At 38.4% G+C, this 23,934-nt stretch overlaps 1 protein-coding gene across 10 annotated transcripts in view; it reads right to left on the bottom strand.

Moving 5' to 3' along the window:
• The window catches only part of PTPRM (protein tyrosine phosphatase receptor type M), a 492,832-nt gene that overhangs the window by 188,578 nt on the left and 280,320 nt on the right, over positions 1–23,934 (bottom strand). The window lies entirely within an intron of this gene.

Genomic DNA, 23,934 nt, shown 5'->3' with positions numbered 1-23,934 from the left:
TTTCTGCTGTATATGCAAACAGTGTAATCATTATACCCTTGCAGTTGCTGTAAAAGCCTGAGTCAGTGCTTTCAAATTTGTGAAGTGGGAAGTCCATGTCTCTAAAGAGGACTGGCTTGCAAGTTTATTGCTTCACTGGGGACCAGTGATTCTTCATCATTATTTGTCTCCTGGAATCTTGAATCCCGGTAAGCAAGTCAGTATAGGTAACTGATGTTAAAGCGGCAATGTGTCCACATTTTTGCACATATCTACATCTAATAACAATTTATGATCTTTCAAGTTGATAATTCATAAAAAGCAGCAATCTCTGGGTAGGGTATGTTTCTTAAAGATGAAATAGCCATACAGTCTTCTGACATGTTGTTCCCACTCTGCCATCTGTAGGTAGATTATTATGTTTACAGAAGACTCTGCCCAAAGTACAGGGACACTTGGGCTGGGCCTCTGCAGGTCTCAGTCTGGACCCAACAGGGCTTACTGGCTTAGTCATATCACTGCACAGCTATGGCTATTCCCCTTCTGAAGGCAAATCTGGTTTAGAAATAAAAGAGATGACTTTGTGCAGTCACCAAGCCAGCTCATAGCCAGTGAGCCCCTGCACCTGCTGGGGCTCTGCTAGACTCAAGCTGCTCTGAGCTGTGCCATAGAGCTCTCCAGCTCTTGCACACTCTCTGGAGCCTTACTGACTCAGTGCACAACCAGACTAACATACAGCTTCTACACTCGAGCTGCCTTTGCATGTTTAGATAATGCTGTGTGCTTGAATGATGCCCCATCAGTGGAACTGTTCAATGTCAGGTTGGATGGGGCTTTGAGCAACCTGATCTAGTGAAAAATGTCCCTACCCATGGCAGGGGCGTTGGACTAGATGATCTTTAAAGGTCCCTTCCAACCCAAATCATTCTATGACTTCATGATACTATGACAGTATGATGCTAGGTCTGCAGAGCCTTCATAGCTGAGTATCACCAAGAGGCAGAAGAACGCCAATTCTCTTGGCCATCTTACTGTTTTTTCACTAGACCTACTGATCATGTGCAAAAGACCCCATTCACTATGTTTTTAAGATCTAGCATCTCCCGTAGGAGATGCTGCACTTCCTATGCTCACAGAAAATGCCCAGAAAGTTAACACTGAGAATGCTTAATACCTCTTCTTCTGCCTGATTTAGATTTTCACCACGGTAGAGATTTAGTTTAATGTTAAGACACTTAAATTTAAGTGTCTTCATGAAGATGTCTATACATCCGTAAACTCCCGTTACAGTCACTGGAGAGCTACTAAGTACAGGCAACAGATCTTAAAGACCTGACCAGCGAGGAGGTGTCTACTTTTGGGTCAACTTAATCGCTTTCTAGGCTCCCCTGACTAATAACTAAATACTCAGCTCACATGTAGACATCTACAAGTGGACACCTACATTTAGATGTTTTAATCTGATGCTGAACCCCACACAGAAATCTAACCATGTTTAAGTTTGGTACAGACAGAGAGACAAACAAATGTCTTGAGGGTCCACTTGAAGGCCACTGTCTATACATTTTGCAGCTCTGTGCAACAAAGTCTACACATCTAGCAGAAAGATTTTCAGTAGTTGATTAATTCCATGCTGAGTAGTAAATGAAGGTCAATACATGGCAACCTTTCTTTGACCCTATAAGAACTGATCTGTAAAAACTAGCCATGAATTATTTACATTACAATCTTGTTTTTTCTCTTCCAAATCAATGTTTGACATGATTTTAGCAGTTAATTTTCTAGAACAAAACACAGTTGCTTAGAACTGGGATTCCAAGCTACTTTGAAGAGAGCGTGTTGCCTCCTCTAACTACTAATTTACAGTGAATCTACAATAAATACCATTTGCGCATTTAAATGGAGTATTGGGAAAAAAGTAGAAGGTTATGTAAACATCTGTTCTTGCAAGGTAGTGAAGCTGGATACACTTGCCTAATACCGCAGCAAAGATAAGAATCCCTCAGTTTCACGAAAGCATGATGGATAGTAAACCAAGTTATTTGGCTGTTGCCTTCAGGACAGTATTGTTACCTTTGTTATTGCAGCAGGACTGAACATAAGAGGGACCTCAGACCAGACAAGGTAATATGACCTGTTTCAGTACTGGTTGAAATGAGGATTCTTTTCATTTTTCACTCAGTGATTAAAGCTAAAGATTGTAAATATTTTAGAAACAATTCTGTCATTAAAATGCTCCTTTTCCTCTGGTAAATTCATGTTAGTTATACTACATGCAGTACTCCTTGTATATTACATTTTAAATTCCTGTCATCTATTCATCTTCAGATACATTAAAGAAAGAACTAAGTTGACTGGAGCAATTTCAAACTCAAAATGTCTTTTCATCCTTACTCCACAAGACAAATTAGATTTGCAAGCATCTAGACCTCAAATCTATTTGCTCTTTAATAATTTAAGCACTGAAAGGTCAAGCAGCTCTTTTCTGTTCCCCTTTATCAAAGTCCAAGTGCTAATGAAAAATAACTAAATCCTATCTGCTGCCCAATTTCCACACACTGCTGTTTCCCTGATGTAAATTAACACATTATAAGCACCTGGGTCAACGGAAACCTGACAGAACTTCATGAGTGATACGTTTTACATTTGTACAAATGAGATCATCTTGCTAATGAATCTCACAAAATTACCCCAATTACAATTATAATCCAAAAGCTTCTGCTAATTCTTACTGTTAAAATTGCTTTCTTTAATACGTAACAGTTGAATTGCCTACTCTGAAAAGGGTTCAAGCTTAGCGAATTGAGCTAGCACTGCACCAGGATTCTATTATTCCTCTTAGGTACTAGTCAAATTTCCTGCTTGTTTGAAGCTGCATTATTCCTTTTCCACACCTCTACATTTCAAAGAATAAAGTCTTCCTACCTGTAATCCAAAAAATAAAATCTACACTACAGTGAAAGGTGCTGAAAGCATATTGGCTATTGGTAGAACTTAGATTGATCTTTCTGAAGGAAAGAAACGTAATTTAAGTTTAAATCACGTTACGCAGTTCTACTATAGAAGTCTAATGCCTTGGAAATTGAACACAAAATCTACTTTTATATAGACTGAAACTTACTGTTGTATCAAGAAAGGAACACATGGGAATTATTTTTAACTTAGGATTCAAATATTTCAAATTTGGGGATTAAAAAAGGTGCCTGGGAAATGAAAGATTTGATGTAATTTTTAAGCTACATTTTATTTTAGCAATTCCAAAACAGCTCCAAATTTAAATGATTATGCAGAAATACAGATCTGAACACAATACGGACTGTAATTTTGGTTAGAAATTAGACATACCAGATATTTACTGAGATCGGGTTGCTTAAATTAAAATGGTCTGTCAATGTCTGCTAAACATACTGATTTTTTTCAAATTGAGAGAGAAACATGAAAGAAGAAAGAAAACATGTTAACACAGTAATCAAAGATACTAAGAATATTTAGACAAATGAACTAAACAATTCAAACAATTCAAAAGAAGACTTAAGTGTGTATCTATTCTTAAGTACACGAAATGATGGGTTTTAGTAACTTGCAGAATCAGGACATTATTCCACATTACTGGAATGCAGTAAATCAAATTTTAATTAATCAAAGTCTCATCCAAAGTGACAAAATAATTTTCCAAGAAGGTCCTATTGGATACAAGCATGGACTTCAGGATTCTTAATACATAAGTCCTTAACATGTACAATCTAGGTATTAATTAAAACTTAGGAATTTATAATTACACCTTCACCAAAAGTAATTCCAAATCGAAAACAAAGGGAAAACAAGCTTGATTACTTCATTATTGAAATGAAGTTACCTATTTTTTCCTCTCTTAAACAGTCTTGATGCTTCACCTAACTGAAGCCTTAAAGAATTTTTAAAAATTTATTTTACAGAAGAAAGATGGCCTAAGGACCTGAATCTAGACTAAGATTATCTGAATTTATTTACTAGTCTTAATACAACTGTTGTGTGTGATCCTAGGCAAATCAATGAAATATTTTGTGCCTCAGTACTCCAGCTGCAAAATGAGAATGGGAAAGTTTCTTATTCCCTCTGGCCTGCTTCAACTGTTCAAAAGTAAAACCTCTTCAAGACCTTCTTTTTTATTATCCTTGAAAAAATAGGGTTTTTTTCCTAGGAAATGTACAAAGCCTGCAAAAGCTGTTAAGCTCCACTAACAGTGCCCTGATCAGCTGTGTAAACTGTTGGGCTATCTTTGCAGACTGTTATGATGGCACTGTAGAGACTAATTTGAAGTTTTCTGCTCACTGTAGTAAGTCTCTTCTTAGTCTCATGCTTTATTATAAACATGTATAACTGGTAATTTTTATAGATCTATTTCTGTTTCTCGACTTGCATGCTTGCTTTGTTTTAATGCTAACAGATTCAAACAATAGAATAACCTTTAATCTACATATTGACCATTATTTCAGTTACTTATTCCCATAGCCCTACTTCATCTATACGCTTCCGAATCACTTCACTGCATTCTTTGACTAAAATACCAAAGTTCCAATAGATGGCAAAATTAAGAAACCCAAACCCCACCTTGTTATCTCAGTTTTATATCCATGAAGAACTTGATTGCTCAAACCATAACAGTCTATAGCGTTCCCACAATTTCACCAATACCTGTGTAGACACTGGAAGTTCTTCTATCGTACTGCCATTTAAGTCATAATCACTTTTTAAAAATATCAGTTTGTTTTGTTCATGTTTTGCATCCAAAGCTTCATATATCTTTGCTCATCATATGTTATTTAACAAGTTTACTATTTAACACTGCTTCTTTAGAAAAAGACAATCTTTGGACAATTTTTTGATATAATCTGCAACATAACTTCCTCTTCATCTCTGTCATCAGCTGTCTCTGACATGTTCATAACATATCTATATGGATTAACATTGGAGATTTTGATCTATTTCTTCCTGCCCTTATATTGCACTAGATTCTTGTAATTCATCCTATAACTTAAAATTTTACAGTACTAGAAATTATATGTAAACCACATCTTGAAATGGAAGAGGGAAATTACTCTTTAAAGGACAGGAATTAATAATTTAGAGTTAGCAGGCAAATAGAAGAAGGCTACAAGAAATTGTCACTAACTCTCCTCCTACTGAGCAAGAGTCTGTATATGTATTATAGGTGGCACTGAACAAAGGCGATAATGACAATCCCCAACTTATCAGGTGTCTCACCATCATAGCTACCTAGGCTTTGCCAGTGGGTCAGGAGTTTGAGCAACACGTAATATATACTGAACAAAATATACTCCGTGTGCAGTCATTTTCAGTACAGATGTGAAGCCAGAGAACCAGCTGAACAGTAGTCCTGTCCCTCTGACCACTGTAGAATTTTGCACATTTTGCCAAAGGGGGAGGCAGACACTGTTCAACTGTGTTTTGTCTGCATATCAGAGACCATTGTTATATTCAAGATCAGCATTTATAGGCTGAAAGAACTGGGTGCAGTAATAATTGTTCCTAGGGAGGGTACGGTCTCAGGACAAGGGCAGTCTGAAAGAACATAAAACGGGTATTTTATCTGAGAGGAGTGACTTTTCTTGTCCAAGCATTAGAAATGAAGCAATTTGTATGAGTTTGGAATTTTTTTTCTCTTTTTTTTTTTTTTGTTTCCCCTGAGAGTGAATTGGCATTGTTACAGGTGGGATAGGGATTAGATTGACGACTCCGTGAACTTGGAGTTTATGGAGTAGAAGTAAGACCAGGGAGTTTTTGATTAGCAAAAGGACAAATGAATATGCTTACTAATGATGGAGAAGCCTGTTCAGGGTAGCCCCCTCTATTTCAGGAACATTTTATTTGGGAGATCAGAGATTTTCTGGGCTTTAAGCAAAATACAGCCTTGCCTGCTATAGCTTCTAAAATGAGAAAAAGATGAAGCAGCTTAAAAAAAAAAACCTTGCATGAATGTAAGGTTCAGATATGAAAATATAGAACTTACAGTAAAGAAAAACAAACAGACCAAACAAAACCTCCAAGTTAAGGCTGCTTTACCAATGCCAACAATGATGCAAGTATTGTTAAAGTAATATATGAATATCTAATTTATAAAGGGGAAAAAAGAAGGTGAACTAGGCAATGTTGCAAATAATACTGGCAACACAGAAGCAATCAAAATTCTTGCAACTGTTCACATTTAAGTGCTTGACATACCAGTGTTAAAGGTGTATTGCCTTTTTGCGAGTGAAGGGAGTCTTAAATCCCTATAACTTTTTGTTTGCATCTTTACTTGAAGTCAAGAGGTTTTATGCAAACAAAAGTTCCACAATCTTTGGCAGGTTTCTAAGACTGAGGGACAGTTGGTGCTTCCAAAGTGTAGGAAAGGGACTAAGAAAATACTTTGTGCTAGTAGCTTGTTGAAACTGAAATGGAATGTTTCTACTTCCACAACTGGCTTTATTTACTGGCTTTGCAAGTCAAGAGTTAAGTCTGGTTAGATTCTCCAAGGCAGGGTCTGTCTTAGTTCTCAGGAAACACTATTGCTGGCATCTGAAATTTCCAGCCCATGTGAACAGTCAAATTGGAGAAAGCCACAAATCTTTCGGAATCTGACCTGGAGTGAACACAAGAGGGACTAAAATTATACAGCACCTCCATTGTCATGCAAGGAGCCCTATTTCTCAGATCAATCAAAGCAGAAATACCTAAACAGCTGTAAAGGAGGAGATAAGACAGCTTAGGTTCAGCCCCTAGAGATACTGCCAAATGGAAACTCTCAGGTGTCGTAATAAGCTTTATCTTCACAGACCCAAGTCCATTGGGGAACGGTATCTGGTTTTTAATGTAAAACTCCTAAGCTGCTTTGTGACTGCCCAACTCTTTTGTATGGACAGTCTCAAAGACTTAAAAGTCAGTATTTACAAAGGGGATTTTCTGGGGAAAATGCATCCAAGCAAACCTCTCCTTAGCATTCCTATGGATTTATACTGGAAATCCCCACAGTTCTCATATGGGGAGCATTATGTCACTGGACGTTAAAGATATTTCACTTGTTCTTTCCTCCAAGGACAGTCACCAGGGGAGGATATGACAACACATTCAATTCAGAAGGAAAACACTTGCTGCATAATATCTTGATTGCAGAAGAGTCAAATGGGCTCTGAAAGTGATAAAGCAATGGCCATCATAAGTTCATCATGGATTTAAATGTTTTTTCCAAACACAGAAGAACTGATAAATTTCTCTTTTGCGAGTTTGAACTCTCTAGGATTTAAGGGAGACATCAGAGCTCCAAATAAAAATTCTTAGAAGAAAATCTGCAAGAAAGGAAAAGGAGACAATGATGCACACTCCTTCCACCTTCCAGTGGCCAGATGGGTGCCACCTAGTCCTGATGACACAGTGTATTTAATTTTTTGCCTTATTTCCTAGTATGCGGATTCACTATTTTAGAGAATCTAAGCACACTACGTCAAGGCAGAGAATGTCCAGCAGATCTTCAGCCTTGTAATTCCAGGCAGTCATGTACCATTCGCAAAATGTTTGTGAACTGTTTCTGCCTTTAGATTCAGTTATCATAAACGATGACTCAAAATATAACTTTGTTTCATTAGTTTCATTAGTAAATAAGTCAGAGAGAGACGGAGAGAAAAAAAATCTTTTAAGGATTTCAGTTTGTAATACTTTTGTTTTAGAAGGATAATAAAAGATTGTCAACATGTAAGCGGTAGTAGATAATCTGTATTCCCTTTTAGAACATACAGCGTGCTGATGGACTGCAGTATAACTTTGTCCAGTCCATCCTCTGCAAAAATCAATAAATTCAACACATATGCTAACCTATCCTTATTCAAAGCAAGTATTAGTTTACTACTGAAACAGCATATTAAAACTGATAAGAATCATTTGATCAACACATATATAAGTGGCAGTTAGACATAACGCCAAGAGTAATTGTGGCACAAGAGACTGCTCTGCTGTTAACTGAGATTTGCTGACTGGCAAGGGAATCAAAACTGTCCTCTTAACCCTCCCAACCCGCCAAATCCTTGATAAATATTGATGATTTTTTTTTCTTCTCCCTGGGTATACAGCCCCATGGTTAATTATTTCTAATTATTTAAATACTGGTGCCCAACTAGGACTTGGGAGTGATACTACCATACTGGTATACAAGTGCAAGAGACTGTCAGAATTACGACAAACAGGATGACAAGGACGCAGCTATGTCTCCACAACTGTTACACAGGTTTCTACACCTGAAATTCCTTAATCCTGAAATAAAGTTTCCCCACCCCCACTCTCCAAGGGACTGACTACTACTCTATACTGATACGATCAATTTGACGAGGGACAATGTATTAGCAACTCTCCATACTTAGAAATAACCTCATAATTCCACCCTTTTTTTTTCCTATAAAGATAAGCATATACATCCCTTTGTCATTTTGAAGGTACAGTTTTTCATTATTATTTCTTCTGCTGAAAAAAAAAAAAAGTTCTAAAATATTGCAGGCCACAAAAAATTTCATCAGAAACATACTTTTTCTGAACCACTTACAACCTCTCTGTGGCTTGTGGTCTCCATACTTAATATGGATTCACGTATTTGGCTGCTTTTTCTTCAAGCTCACAAATGCCAAGAAAATATATAGATTTTGTACATATTCTGCAGTCCTGCACAGAATAAAGTGAGTGCAAAATGAAAATAAAATTAAACTTACAATGGTACTGTTTCACACTGACTTCAAAGTAATTTTCTACAGGTGTAAGTAATACAAGGCAAGAGAGCATTTGGGTCTATATTCATAAATGCTGTCAGCTATTAACTATGTATTTGCTGGACAAGCAAAAGACATCTTTGATTATAGATCTCACCTAATGTGCTCCACACTGTATCAACAAGATCCAGCTACTAAATACAGACTGCAAGTGACAAGCTAAGGAGGGCACCAGAGATTTGGCAGCGTATTTATTTTTTTTGTAGGAAAAGAAATGTTTAGAATGAAGAGGCTGTAAGGACACATTTAAATAGTTTTAGTTTGCAGATAAGTAACTGTGCAGGTGAAAAGAGAAAGAAAAACTGAGCAAACAAAACCGAAAAAAGATTGAAACATTTAAGAATACAAAAGACTACACAGGGTAGGAATGTAGAGAAGGAGAAAATAAGAAAATAAAAGGAAAATAGAAGAACGTTAATGTGCTGAAAACAGGTTGAGATGTACCATCGCCTTTGATAAACAAGAAGTGAAAGAAAAAGTAGTAGGAGGAAAGACAAAATAAAAATTAAGTCTATCTAATACAGATATACTTTAAACAAAGCATTTTATAACAATTTAGTCAGCACATTTTATAAATTACATGCAATATATTATAATATAGTTATGAAATCAAACACCTTTTACAAACATATTGCATGTAACTTATAAAATTACTATATTTCATTATATAGTTATGAAATCATATCATATACTTTTATAAGATTGGGGGAGGGGGAATTGTTTACCCAAGAATGACTGCTACAAGATCTCTTTACGCTCACAATGATCTACTGATTTTTTGAACTGCTCTACCAACTGATACTTGGCTTCTTCCATAAATAACTCTGGTATACATAAGTTGATAGTCTTTCTAATAGGTATGTCACCATTATATTTTTGGCAATCACAAAACTTCTCTGCTGATATCTCTTTCATGTATATGGGACAACAACATCCCATTTACATTGATCCGGTACTGGGTTCTTTAAATGCCATTTGAAACAGAAGATGCTTCAAAGCCTTATAAATAGATGAAGACACTACAAGTTTTACAGCGAGAAGTTCAGAATGTGTACCCAAGAACATGCCGTAATCCCATCTATATTCCACGCGTCGTCTGCGATACCCAGCTCCCACCCTCAATATGCTCAGCTCCTTTTAGTATCTCCCAAATATTGCCTGGAAAAGAGGCAACACATGCTGTGGCTGCTTCTGGGCTTGTTGGTATGTGAGTTGTAGCTCTCTACTGATGGACCAAATGAAATGAACTCACTAGTTCATACTGTAACACAGCTTATTCTTCAGCATAGATGTTAATCTGGGTCTTTCCTCTGTACCCAGATATTCCAAAATGTGCGAGAAACTTACTATTTATGCAACACTTAAACTATTTCATATGTGCTTGAAAATTTCCAAGAGGTCCAATATTAATGAGGGAAGGAAGGAACACAGAGACAGGTGAACAGCATGATACATAAGCCTTGTTTTCTTAGGAAACCAGGATAAAATCAGGTATAAACTTTAACTTAGTTATGTTCCAGAAAGTTTAATTTTTATCTTGGATATGTTGCATAGCACACACAAGCCAAGGAGTACTTTCTTTCTTCATTTTACCAGTGAACAAATTTTATTCCTTCTGAGTGTAAGGGCTCAGTCCCTCTAGACACCAGATACTATTGATCTCACTCCACAAGGCTTTATGCTCTTAATTTAAAGCCCAAGCAGCATCATCACTAACTTAAATGATGCTGGTCTAAACCAAAATAACCTAAGGCTTTAGATTCTCCAGGGCTTTGAGACTGACTTTACTACTGAGCAGTATAAAATAGGGATGCCTCCTACTTCCTTTGTAGTCTGCCCACAACATGGCTTTAAAATGAATGAAAACCAGGGATGGATTGTGAGGATAATAATTCTACAAAATATTCCACAAAGCCACTATTCTGAGATCTTCTGCTGGGCATCATGGAAGAGGTGAGTGGAAAAAAAAAAAAAAAATTCTCTCCAGACAGTTAGCTATACATACAGCTGCTTATTACGACACTCTTCACCATTGCCAAGTTGTTCACAACCATACATAGATATCTTTTCCTCTTTTTCTTTAGAGAGAAAATGCTATTTCCATTTATTTTAATTTTAGAGATAGAAATGGAGAGCTCATGATATACTGATTTGCAGAAAGCTGCACAGACTGTCCCTACCCGAACCAGAAATAAAACCGTGCTCTCATCTGCATTGAGCCCCAGTGCTGTATCTTCTAGGCCATCCTTCCTACCACAGTAAGACTATGGTTTTCAGTAACCAGAAACACACTGTAATTCCTCTCCTGGCCATCTGAAGAGGCTTAGCAACTCTTCATCTCTACAACAGAGCTCTCCCTTGGGGAAGATGGGCTTACTCATTATCTGGGTGACTTTGTTGTATACAAACAAATAAAAATAATTAAAAAAAATGTTGCAGAGAGAGTTTTCAAGAGGTTATTTCTGCTGATATCAAAGAATTAACAAACCATTTCAAGTACAGAGCTTCTATACTATCCTGCTGGTGACCTCTGTCTTAATTTGAGTATTTTTTTCCAGCAATCACCTAATCAAAGCAGGGAGGGAAGGAGGGGAGGAGGAAGAGGGTGAGAGGGAGGTGGGGAGAGAGAGAGGGACGTAGAGGAAAGGAGATAGAGACAGAGAGGGAGAGGCAGAGGGAGATTTCTGTAAAATCCTGCCAGGAACAGGAATGACAGTTAGTCCCAAATTATGTGGGAGGCTTTTATAATGAAAGTCACCGATCATCAAAGTTACCTAGGTTTAGGAAACATTTCTCTCCTATCTTCTTTACAGTTATTTATACGATAAGACTGTCTCCATCTTTCAAAATTTGTATTAAAAACACCTTCTTTCCATCAGAATATTTTAGAGTAACAAAAAACCCCTCAGTATGCAGTGTAGTGGAGGGAAGGCATTTTTGTTTTTTCCAGTTTAAAGAACAAATAGCATAGCAACTTAAATGCTCAGATTTTTACATCTGTCATGCTGTGGAGGTGTTCGTGCTTAGCAAAGCTCAGAGAACAGTGTGTAACTCTTAGTACAAAAAGCGTATGACCTAAACCGTTCTTGCTCATAAAATATAATAATGAAAACAGATAATAGCTGGTCTTGCACAGACAATTTTTGTTAGATGCCACATGTTTGATATAATAACACAAGTGTTTAATATTTCATTCTTGTAACTTTAATTTCTCTTTGTCCTGGTTTGATCCAGATAAGATCAGTCCTAAATTGCTTTGGAATATTAGCTGGGTACCATGAATGTATTTTGTATTCTCTCAACCATAACTCATTACATGGAACTTGCTTGGCATCAATAAGTCACTATCGCTTTTGTGTGTGTACGTGTGTGTGGGAGCATGTGTGTGGCTCAATACCACACTGCTCGGCTATTTAGTGATAAAATCTGATATAATAAAATATTAATTACAGCTGAAAGGTTGGGTGAGAAATATGAACTCAATTACAGTCCCATATTGTGAACAAAGGGCAGGGTGAAAAAATCCTTTAGTTATAGAGGTTTGGGATAATAAAAGAACAACTAGAACATTAGACTCAAGCTGAGTGCTCCCTAAAAGGGCACCTGTTATTAATCTTCACATCAGGCATAGAATTTCAAGTAAATTAGGTCAAGATGAAAGATTTTTGCTGCTGATTTTTTTAACTAATTTAAAGATTTCTTTATTTGAGCATTTTCTTCTTTGATGTCATTGCAATTTAGTAATTAGAAATTTGTAACAAGTACAAGGACACAGCAATTATAACTAAAGATTAGATATCATACACAGTATGCGAAATGATCACCTCATATGGTATAAAAATAGATAAGAACTAGCAGTTGACTCTAAGTGTCTTTCGTCTCAGTCAGATTGGCAGTTTCTCAGCGCCAAACTGTAGCAGATGTGGTCCTACTGTCTTAGAAAGCTAAGTTTTTTTCAAAAAATACCAGCAGTGGAATATAAATTATTTTAAGACTTCTTAATAAATACACTTCTGTTCATCTGTTTGATTTACCTGAGTGTGGAGTCAGATGAATTACCAAAGACTTAATAGAATGTGGCCAGATTGTAAACAAGCACAACTGTGAGCCAAAGTTAGTCCAAATCAAATAATACGACCTTGAAATCCTATGCATAGTAGTGAATCATAAGAACTGAGTAATCTTATCTATTATTGAAGGCTAAAATGTGCCATTATATCATGAAATAAGACTTTCATTGTCTGAAGAACTGTGTTTTCTATTAACAGTGTTTTCTATTTCAACAAATTTTGCTGAAACTATGGCAATATATTTTGGTACCAAGCCAGAAAACACACTTTCAATGAATTTACATTTATGATACTTGGAACAATCCAAAGACCATTTCAAAGCTTCTTAATCAGCTTTATGTTCTTTGCTTAATTTCTTTTTAAAAAGAACACAGAAAAATGATACGTTCGCAAATAGGAGATAAAAATATCATGGTAGAGCAAGCGAGGTGCTTTTATAAGCCAGTGTTACACCATTTAACTCACCAGTTTTCAGGTTGCCAAGACCAATTTATAAAACAACTGGAAAGCATGGAAAAAGGAGTAAAGTCTTGTGACAGATTAAAAGAAATTAGAGAAAGCAAAACTGTCTAAACTAATTTAGCCTAAAAAAGAACGATGTTAGAGGGGATCTGAAGGAAATATTCAAAACTGAAAGCCATGGCAGAGCTGACTGATCCTTTCTTTTCAATCTGTCGCAGAGAAAGAAAATATTGATGCACAATGGTACTGAAGTACAGATCAACAAGGAAGAAACAAAAGGAAATTCCAGGAGTCTGAACACATGCAAACCAATATGAAACAACCTGCGAGATTATACAGCCCATCTTATCAGAATCAGCAGTAGCATTTCTGAAAGTGTATGCCTGACTCTGATATTCAAAGAAAGCTGACTACTGCTTGCAAATTGTAGGTCTGCTTCTGACTAGAATGGAAAGATTCATTACAACACACTTTCAGCTCCAGCAAAGTCACTGACGGTACCTGAACCATCAGACTCCACCTGGTTCCTTCCTGCTGCGTAAGCCAGGGTGCAAAGAAGAACCACACTAGTTATTTTTCTTGTTACAGAATATGACACAATGCTATTGCCCAGTCTTCACAAATTAGGTAGAGAATAGATCTAGCAAGGTCTAAATGACCAGTTCACTTGGATTCCCAAGAAAACAGGAAGGCAGACTCCCACCTAACAGGGACATTACTAGTTCTTTAAATCTACATGGGATGAATGTGTTATGTCATTTCCACTAAATAATTTTGAGATTCAAGTGGGTTTTTTAAGAAATGCTATACTATGTTGTTATCATTCTACAATGCTCAGAGTTGCTGGATATAATATGATAAAATACTGTACTGGAAATAAAAGGAATGGAGTAACAGAAAAAGAGGCAGTCTTCATACAAGAGCCTGCCTGAATCATTTCTACTCTCAATGAAATCCAGGGCCACTTGCAAACCACAGGTTTCTTCCTCAATAGCCCTGAAGAAGATCAGTAGCTACACAAAGTATAAGAATAATGAAAAAAATACTTTGATCAATAATGCAATTGTCTTAAAGAATAGGAAGATTTTCTCAGATCTAAATCCGTACATGAATGATAAGATGCACTATTGCTCATTCTCCTGTATTCAACTCCCAATTTATGTTTCTTATATAAGATGCTGCATCCTAGTGCAGTGGTTTTCATTCTGTTCTCTGCAAATTCCTAGAGATGCACAGTTTGCAAAGGTAAGAAAAACATACAGCTTATAGATTTAAAATTGCAACATAAAGATCTGCACAAACACTGCAATATCTTCAGGGGTTTACAAATTTTAAAAAAATCACTTCTACTAAGAAAAACTGGTTACAAGTAAGCAATATTCTACTTTAATATTTTCTAGTAAACCATAAACTTCTGCCATGCTGTGACTATGCCCTGGGAGAGTGTCCATGAGGTGTGGACACTCTGCAAATGTAACAACATTCATGTCTGTAACTATGGCAAGTTGCACAGCTCTTATTTATGCATGCAAAATAATATACACATGCAAATTGATCAAGGAGCCTGGATATTACATAGAAATGAAGAAGTAGTATTTAGAGCAGAAGATCAGCTAATGGATTAATGACACAATGATAACACTAAAAGAATGAGATCCTTCTATATCCTACAAAACTGTGCACTGGAAACTCACTACTGAATTGGGCTGGGGAATTAAGTAAATAGATGTATTAAAATTAATCGTTTATAAGCAGAAGGAGAATGCTTATTCTCTCCCTTTTTCAAGGATGCTCTGCAACCTGCTGGTTTGTGTGCAGCACAGGAAGAAAAATATTTGCTGAGGCAGCTGAGTGAATACACAAACCAATTTCAACAGGTTTTTTGATTGAAAGCTTGAAAACTGTTTACTGCTCATTAAAGCACTCACAGAGGTCAAGAAGTTTTTAATCTGTTCAACCAGGGGATACAACATGGAGCACAGAGAGACTAACTCAAACAGATCCGCTGCGGTGGTTTAAGATGTTGTCTCATTTGTCCATTTTCTCCCTCTGCCAGATGCCTGCTTTCATGGAGACTTGGTGGAAAGCAGCATGTGCCTGTGCTTCAGTTGCAACTGAAAAGCCTAGTGTTATCACTTAAGCAACCCAAGGCACAGACACATTTTCTCCTGCCGACTCTGCTGTGGGAGAGCAGGACTGCAGCAAAAATAACCACAACAAAATTCTCGTCTCTCAATGCTATCGTCTCTTCCCATAACTTAAATGCAGTGGGTCCTGGTCCAGCAATTTGGAAACGGAGATTACTGTCTGTGTTCATTTTCATCCTTTCTTCTCTACAAAAAGGCTCTGCAGGGCACTGTAATCAGCAGTGCAGAATGATGCATGCAGATACAGAAAAACAGTCAGGTTTTGTGGCATTCTCCCCAGTTTCTCAGGACTTCTGTGGATAAATACAAGCCTGACCTTCTATTCTGTCAGTGAAGGTATAACTCTTCCTCCTCCCTGCACTGGGAACGACTCTGGTAGGATTAGGTGGCATAGAAACCTTGGCAGTGTGACTTTGTACAGCTCTTCCCACAGGAAACCTGGCCGTAGATAAAAGATTCTGCACAGTTCAGGATTAGCACAACTGTTAAATACAGATGAGATTCTGGCCTTGTGCTTCTACTACCCTACAAGACTAATCTTGAAAACAGCTTCAACTCTAGATGTGAGAACACGGTTAATTCATTCGCCCTCATCTGATTTCCCCACGGTAATTTCTCCCTAAATTCAACATTTTTATAATGCCTTAGACATCTATCCTACCGCTCTCTGAGACTGTTTTAGGCTGAGGCATTTATACTGCTCCTGACTAAAGAGTTGCTGCTTTCAGTTGTAGAGCCCAGTAAGTGGCTCTAATGTTTCTTTATGTCATTTAATGTAATCCAGTTGAGCAGATTAGCTTTTACTTAGCAATGCTTTAGAGTCATGATGCCAGTGATTTCCTTTCCTACTTAAATGAACAGTGTAGCAGAAAGAAAGTTTTCATGTTAATGTTCAGTAAAATGAATACTCTTTCAGCATCCAGTATGGGAAATGACAGTGTTTCACTCAGAGCACATCTATAGCTTTTCTTCCTCTTTCCATGTAGCATTCCTCTTTATTCTTTTGTCTCCTTTAATACTACTTAATATCAAATAAAAGCATTCACTTGTTTCCTTGCAATGCATGATCAAAATGCTTTAGTACACACAGAATGGGTCAATCAAAAATTATTTATACCGAGAGTTAGGAATTCCCCCAAATTACTTTGTCCTGGAAACCACAGTCGTCCTGCCATATATTTATGTATTAGTAACAGAATCTTTTTTGATGCAGCCACTTAGTGTTTGCTAGTGAATAAAGGGCTTGTATAAACTTGCTCAGAAAACACAGTACCGGAAGAGAAAATCCTAAGGTCAACGGCAGTATGAAAATGCACCATTGTCAAAGAATCTATGGAAAAGGCAGTTAAAATGGTACAGGTTACTTCTGTGTTGTAACCTAAGTTATGAGAAAAACCCTGCTGACTTTTGGCTCCCTGATGAAGACAACCCTAGTCTGTGTGAGCATCTTGACAAAAGCTTGTGCTTTTTTGGGGGTTGTCATGTACAGAAAGCTGAAAAGGGACTTTTGGCACCACAGTGCCGTGTGACTAACTCTCACACAATACTGCATCTCATAATCATTTCTATAAATTTATCTAGCACCACCTTCCTGACATTTATATCTGTACCTGTTTCAGAGCTTCAGTTCACCACTGGGTAGAGACTTTGTATTTGAGCTGTTTATTTACATGCTCTCTAAACTGAAATTGTTCTTTTTCCTCTCTGAAGTTTATTCTTCTGACATACTTTTACAGAACAACCATGTCTTCTCTTTGCCTTAATTGGCTAGGTGAAACAAGTCTGGTTCTCTTGGTCCCTCCACGTGCAACACAGGCTTGCCAATTCCCTGATCATTTATGCCATAACACTCTGCTGCTGTGATGCTAGTAAATTAGTATTTCTTGGTAGATCAGAACTAGGCACAGGAGTTCACAGGAGGTCCTGCCAGTGTCTTGTACAATGGCGTTTATAGCCTGTCACCTTTACCGGAACCCCCACCTGCTGTGTACAGTCTATTTGCCTATTTCACAGTCATGCCGTGTTTTGATGATTCACAGTCATACCACAAGCCATCAATACTCACTTTCTTCTCCTCTGTTATTTCCAAAATTGAGCCTCTATCTTACAACATGCATCCTTGTTATTAGCTCATAAAATGCAAACTTTGCATCTCATCCTATTCGTAGGAGGTTAATCCTGAAGGCTATTCAATATTTCCTGTGCAGCATCCCAATCCAATGCTGCAGGCAGGATCTACTTTTACTGCCAAATGGATTATAATGTGTTATATTTGTATTTGATATCTATAAACAAAACACGCAGAATGTTATTGGGTCACCTCTCAGCTGATAATTCAGTACTTCACGATACAGCACAATGAACATGTACTTACATCATGGCCACTGGTTTAGAGCTCTTGTGAGCCACTTAAAAAAACATAGTTAATTTAAATACTTATGAAAGAAAAGCAACTGAATCTCAAGAACTACAAAAAATCTAAAGTATGTGACATGGCTAAAGCATAGAAAGATTGATGTGCAACATTGCCAAGGCTTCAGTACTAACAGGACCCAAGCAGCTATGGCTTCCAATGTGACCCGCAAGACTGACTTGAGTGCTTATTTAGTCAAATGGGTGAACAAGCACGAAAAGCGACTCCATACTTTTCACTTGGGACATCTCACTTTGACACCCAGCACTCGAGAGCAAAAATACCAATGAGAGTCAAACCACCATGAAAACAAAAGAACTGTAGTGAGATGATAAGTCACAGTGGAAAACCTAATTTCACATTGACATTAAGGATATGGGAAGCGCACATGCATAATACACACTAAGTATTCTTAGTGATCTAAGTAAGATCAACAGTGAAAGCTTCCAGAGACAGCAACGACTTACATTTGCCTGACAATTCCTAACTGCAGTTTTACAGGAATTCAGAACGGGTTGCTCAGCACTGTGGCTACAAACTAACATACAGCTACTGTGATACACATCATCAGAAAATGACTTTAAAATGTCTCCAGAAAGTACAACCCCACATAATCCTGTTCAACAACCACTCGGGGAAATGTAGCTGACTCACATACTCCCCCTTCAATCCTTCCACAGCACACAGTAAAATGAAAACAAATCCCTGGCATACTTCAGTAAACAGGGCAACAGCATCTCCTTCTTACATTTTCAAGGAGCGCTCTGGTTGTTCTGCGTTTGAGCTTAGGCATGTATAAACTGAGTACACTTTTAAAAATCATGCAATGCAGTAATTTCCAGCGATGTTCATAACTCCTTCATTATGGTCCCTAAATTAAACACCTCTCTCTCTCAAGGCAAGTGCCCAGAAATACACTTGAGCCCCCTACACACTCAGTGGGAGATAGAAACATGTCTCTCTACAACTCTAGAGGGCTACTCTGAATTGAAGCTGGGATTGTACTTCTCATACTGTCTCTATGGGGTGATCAATGTGCCCATAACTGAGGAACTACCTAAACTCAGCCAGAAGCAGATGCTTACACTTAAACACCTGAAAGGCACTTTATTTGGGGCTTTACTGTATAGGTCAACATCTGCTTAGGATACAAATGTCTGAGCTGTCTCATGAGAGATGTGACTGTCATGCCATCTTTTTCCACAATAACCTAACGACTTGAGCATGTTCTCAGAAACTGGAGGCCAGGGTTCAATATTGTTTTCAACCTGAGAGGTTTTCACCATACTGCTCCCACCCCCCAGCCATCTGAACAGCGTTACTGTGGTCTCCTGCTGAGCTTGGCCTAGCATGCAGACAGAAATACAAGAAGAATCAGAGAACCAGGAAAGCATTCGTGAAGGAACCTGTCTAATCAGAGACTCTCCTTATTCTGTCCATTATTTCTGTTTTTCAGTGACCATCTAAAATATAACACATTAAAAGTCCCGTGAGAAAGGAACAAGGACTTCTCTTGCTTGTCTAGGAGGAGCTTTAGGAACTTTGTGCTCCTAGTTAGAGGTTTCTACTGGTTTACTGAGAACATAGCGGTACTTGAGAACAGGCTGGTGGCTCAGACTTGCTAACACTGAGGTGCCTAAAATCCATCTAAGCTACATGCGTAACGGGAGATTGAATAGAGAAATGCAACAGTCCTCCCTATTAAATGGTTTGAAAGGTCTCCAGCAGGGCTTTGGCACCAGCCAGCTACCACTCTCCCCAGAATTTCTAGACATGAATCAGGGCCCATTCCCAACTCGCAGTCTGTAGGTGGTCATTGTGCCTGGGAGCTCAGCAGTATGAACATAGATTGTTTTCAGCCAGCTGGCCTCAGTACCAGAGAATGGTACAGGGCATACAAAATTCAGTAGTAAATATGCACGCCTAAAGTCTGAACTTAAGTAGGCCAAGCTGAGTGCTGAGTAGCCATTCCTTGGAAAGGGATCACGGAAAAATGACACTGTTCTGTTCCTTGCATACTCAGAGACCGAGCTGTTCATTTTAGTAAGTAGATTTAAGAAAAACACGTTTTATCAATTCTGACTGAAGTTGGTGGTCCAGAGCCAGCAAAGCAGGGTATGAGTTCCAAGAGTTTATGATTCACCAGTTGAATTGCTGCTGGACTTCAGCCTTCACCAGGGAGATTGGAAAAACCCAGTGGTCCAAAGGATGTTAGTGGAGAACTAGCCTAGCTGAACTGGACTACCACACTGTCAGAATGAGAGGTAAGCAATACAGAGAAGGCTATCATTAGGAATTATGCAAAGATATGGTCTCCACTGCATCCTACTTAAGGCCAGCATGTAGAAGGAAGGTTAAAAAAAAAAAAAGCAGAGCCTCATAACAGCGCAGCAAATTTCTCAGTCGTTAATTATAACCAAAACCCTTGAGAAAGTATTGGTGAGTTATGAAATGGAAAAATAATCTCTTCAGAGATATGGAATAATCTCTCTTTTATTCTGGAATTGCTCTAGCTTGCATTATTTATCATAGATTAATTTTTATTAATCACATTGCTAAATGACAGATAGCATTACGTGATGGGTTCTCAGTGACACAAATTACTACTAAAGAAATCAAGAATCAATGCTCCTTTTACCCAGGGACTATGTGAGAAGTCACAGTAAAAGGACCACGGAAATTTCTGAACAAGCCAGCAGGACATGCGAAGCTGCACCACACATGCCCAGGCAACACGTACCATAAATTCTAACTCAATTCACAGTAAAAATCCAAGGACAAGTTCTACTGCATAACAAAAAAGAATTACAGAATTTTTATAGCATAAGCAATTATTGTACTGTTCCCTCAATGAAACTGAAATTGACCCTTCTGCTGTAAATAATTATACTTGTTGCTATAAAGAAGTAACAACTATGGGCATTAATAAAACCCCGTCCCTTCTGTATCACAGACATCCTCAAACAAGTTTACTGGCTGCCTCACAGGTTGTAAAACTATGATTTGGAAATACAGTTTGCAGGCAAGATCTGACCCTACAGCACACAATTCTTCATGTTTACAGACCCTTAAACAATAGAAAGGATGCTTGTGGCAAGCAAATTAAAAAACAGACAGTAAGTTCCCTTCATGCTCTTTAGACTTCGTGGTCTCACAGTATTTCAAGAGGCTATATTTTGAACATGACATTTCAGAATACTAGTGAGTTAGTAATGCTACCTGAACATGTATAGTAACATTATCTCAGCATAACTATTTCTTTATCATATATCCACCAAATAGCTAGACTGTTTTATCAGTGAGCTCTTGAAAGGCCAAAGTTCACTTTTCATTTTTTTGGGAAGCTTTCCAAATCTCTCTTAGTTAATGCACAGTTTTGATATTTCTCTCCTCAGCTGTGTCTACATGAGATTTTCTTTTTTCTCATTACTGCATTACCATGTAATGTCACTGGGAATAGAAGGAAATTACAATAACATGCTAGCATTACATAACGTGCTAGGTAGGAATTGTGAGAGGACCGAGCTAAAAATACAGATAATGCCATGCTTTCATTTGCCATGTTTTTGCCCACCCAGAATGCTAACACGTCTCTTATTGCGCAAATCAGCATTCTCCCATTTCAAAACTCATTTGTTCATTTATCCTGAATTTATAATCATACTCATGATGTCTGCCTCCATAATTCATGCATGGGAATTAATGCTGCACTCTTACCATGCAACACAGAAACTCAGACTGAGATACCAGTACCTCTTCTTCTCTGAGAAGTGGATTGCAACTCTGAGTCCCAGCCCTGTGGCTGCCATATACTCACAACAGCAATGCGAGTGCCCTGTGGTCTCTTCAAGGTTATGGAAAATATCCTGAAACTTTTGTATTCAGAGTGCTTGAAGCCCTGCTGCTTTTTGAGTTCCAATGATATCTGCCACACCACGGGTTTCCAAACAGCCTCGGTAGCTTGCTAGCTTTTGTTTGGATTTCTTGATTGCCAGTGAAACAATATAACCTCCTGATCTGCCGACCAGGTAAGTGTTTTTGTGAAGATGGTAAGTTTCAAGAATAAAGGTAAAGGTAGGTAGTGGCTTCTCTGGAAGGCTGTCTGTCAGATTGGGGGGTCCTGCAAAAGGTCTCTCAGGCTTCAGATAATCCCATTTCTTTGTATGGAAGTGTCTGAACAGTATTGCATGCCCTAACTGATGTGGCTCAAGGAGCGCAAACTCCTGCTGCCAGCCTATGAGAAAGTGAGTAGAAACAGTGACAAAGCAGAGGGGATGGCCAGACATATAGAAGGCTGATCCTCATGGCACCAGTCATGCTGAAGGAAAGACACGAGGCCCTAAGACACATCTTCCTACCTTGCAATGTGTGTGGCAGGGATGGGAAGGCAGCTGTGACCTCTGCTTCGTGTGCAGCACATGGTGGTTCCAGTAGGGAACTGCTGCATTACATACGAGTCTTTGCATTTCAAAGGTGACCAGCTCAGTTTAATTTACTCCTTCCTACTGCTAGTCAGTGGGTAGGAATTAAGTGTCTTCTGTCATTCATTTAAGAATCATTATACTATGAGTGTTGTTGAAATGGCTAAGCCACATACAGAATGAAGTACTCCCTGGACTTGGGCTGACAAAGGTTTCTTTGCATCATCCATCTTACTTTGAATCATGCTGTTCCTATCCCAGGGACCATGTGCAGATGGCCTTAATTCCACCTACGACAATGAACCCAGTATTTACAGGGTGCCTTTAAAGGTCTGATTTAGGCTAATAAGAAATGTAAATCTCTGTGGAATTTAGAACTCATGAACACATCATGAAGTGTTTATCTGATGAAGTAGTAGAAAAGAGTGCTTATCACTTTAGATAACATGTAGTTTGAAATTTCTATGGTAGTTTTCCGCTGCATTTCAAAATACTTAATAACTTAATATGGCCTTTTGGGCTGAAATATAATAAACATTACCTCTTCAGGGAAGAGAGATTAAAAGTTCATTTCAAAATTAAGCACTTCAAGTAGAGAGATGCTTGCTTTATTTTCCCAGCAGAGTTGTTCTTATTTATGCATGTTGAAGAAGTTGGGCACACTGATGATAAAGGGGGTGCATTGAGAGTACACAGACTGCCTTCACTCTACCACACTCTCAGCTTTCAACTAGCATAATTCAAAGTTTATTTGCTTTCTTCTGCATGTTTTCTTTAAGGTACTTTTAAATTATACTACTTGGCAATTGCTGCAATTCTCTCTCTCCCTCTCATCCTGTCTGGACTTTGCAGCCCCAGGTGCTGCAGGACTGATCCCACACACTCAGTGCAGGAAGTAGTCTGGCATCCTTAAATGCCAAGTATTACATCCACAGGGTGTTGCTAGCTGACACGCTTGGCCCTCCTGTTCTCACACTTTAGGCTGGAAGAGGAAAGTACCAACTGTCTGTGGTGTCTAGAATCACAGAATCATAGAATGGTTTGGATTGGAAGGGACCTTAAAGATCACCTAGTTCCAACCCCCCTACAATGGGCAGGGACACCTTCCACTAGACCAGGTTGCTCAAAGCCCTGTCCAACCTGACCTTGAACACTTCCAGGGATGGGGCAGCCACAATTTCTCTGGGCAACCTGTTCCAGTGCTTCACCACCCTCATAGTGAAGAATTTCTTCCTTATATCTAATCTAAATCTACCCTCTTTCAGTTTAAAGCCATTACCCCTTCTCCTATTGCTACATGCCCTTGTAAAAAGTCCCTCTCCAGCTTTCTTGTAGGCCGCCTTCAGGTACTGGAAGGCTGCTATAAGGTCTCCCTGGAGCCTTCTCTTCTCCAGGCTGAACAACCCCAACTCTCTCAGCCTTTCTTCATAGGAGAGGTGCTCCAGCCCTCTGATCATCTTCGTGGCCCTCCTCTGCACTCGCTCCAACAGGACCATGAGCATAAGAGCAGAAAGGGTGGCTGAATGGGCCACTAACTGATTAGAAGTGTTTAATGGGGCAAATCCAGCTGAGCCAAGCTCTGTAATGTGAGAAAGAGACCAGGAGGCAGAGTAGAGCCTGGATGGTCTTGCCTTCTTTCTTATCCTTCTTGCT

The sequence above is a fragment of the Aptenodytes patagonicus genome, chromosome 2 (assembly GCF_965638725.1).
Source record: "Aptenodytes patagonicus chromosome 2, bAptPat1.pri.cur, whole genome shotgun sequence".
Lineage (NCBI taxonomy): Eukaryota > Metazoa > Chordata > Aves > Sphenisciformes > Spheniscidae > Aptenodytes > Aptenodytes patagonicus.
This window is presented reverse-complemented; position numbering and strand designations above follow the sequence as displayed.